The sequence below is a fragment of the Mycetomoellerius zeteki genome, unplaced genomic scaffold (genome assembly GCF_001594055.1).
Source record: "Mycetomoellerius zeteki isolate Tzet28-1 unplaced genomic scaffold, Tzet1.0 scaffold426, whole genome shotgun sequence".
NCBI lineage: Eukaryota > Metazoa > Arthropoda > Insecta > Hymenoptera > Formicidae > Mycetomoellerius > Mycetomoellerius zeteki.
In genome coordinates, this window is record NW_017257421.1 from 838,246 (window position 1) to 839,741 (window position 1,496).

Here is a 1,496-nt window from a genome sequence, read left to right on the forward strand (position 1 = left end):
AGGTTTCAAAAAGTTTATTTTTTAATATGAAAAATAAATATTTCGGATTTCTAATATTTTTTTCATAGTAGTAGATAGTACAAAGTTTTTACTGATATAGTTCGTTTATTATAAACATAGTAAATAATACTTAATAAATTAAGTTTTTGATAGGTGCGGCGTATATACCGGAGTTAATAAAACACGTATATTCGGAAAAATGTTTCTTTTATAAATAGATATGCTAATTAAACGTTTAAACGTTTACTTTCAAGTAAACGTTTTTTTTTAAAGCGAATATAAACGGATAAACGTTTTACGTTTACACGTATCTTTGAAAAACGGAATAAAATTAGAGCCCTAGTATATATCTTGCGGAAAAAATGCAGGCTGGAAATAAAGAAAAATTATATGTTAATTATTTTAGATTCCCACCTCAGTTACTTGAAGAATTATCAAAATTAGTCAGACTTATCGATTAAATATGCGCTTTTGTGTGCAATTCTTTTTTATGTTTAAGTCAATTAGATTAGCGTCATTATACAGTGGAATTAATTTTTAATTACAAGCATGCATGACTCCGCAAACACAATAGGTATAGTAAGCCTTAAGAAATAGATTAATCACAATCGAATGTGAGAAGAATAATACTATAGTTGGTCAATTCCTTCAGGCTTATTACATCTATTGTGTTTGCAGAATAATACATACACGAATCAGTAAAATCCGCTAAATAACTAAACCTACGTTAAAAAAAAACGGCGAAATGAAGCCGCTTATACCAATGAACGTTCCGTAGCTTCGCATCTCGAGACTCCTTCGTTATCCTCATTTCCATCAATGTAGGTTAATTTTAATCAGGTTCAACTTATTCTTCATCCTTTTTTAATTCTTAGAAGTAGAAAAAGATGGAGAGTTGTAGAACCAGGATTAAAATTAAACTATGTCGGTGGGAACGGGTATCAGCAATGAATTCAGTTCAGTCTATCCGCTTGAACTGCACTCGCTTGCTCTTTTTGCGCTTGAAATGGGAACGAAGGTACCCATTGGGTTTAAAATATAGAGAAAAAAAATGAATATGCAAATTGCAGAACGAATATACCTATTCTGTATGAAAAAAAGTATTCCTTTTTAGAACGTTGTATTCCGTCTTCGTCCAGCAACTGTTGCTCCATTGAATTGTCTCCCTTCTATCTCTCGCCTCCATCAATAAAATATGCAGTCCAATGTAGTCTACTTTTAATTACTTCGAATTACTAAATATTTCATGCGAAATTTACTCTACGATTAAATACGTCTATAAAAATCACATCGATAAGTTTTATCGTTAAATCAATTATAAATATCGCAATATTCGCCCGCGATCGTATCTATTTTGTTAGGTTAGGTTTAGAGGTTATGTCAAATTATAAACGTATTTCTCTTCTTTCCGGAACAAAGACGTTTTTACCGCGCGTATAATTTCATATAAATTATATAAAAATTGCAACGTAAATTCGTGAGTCGTGCGAAACACC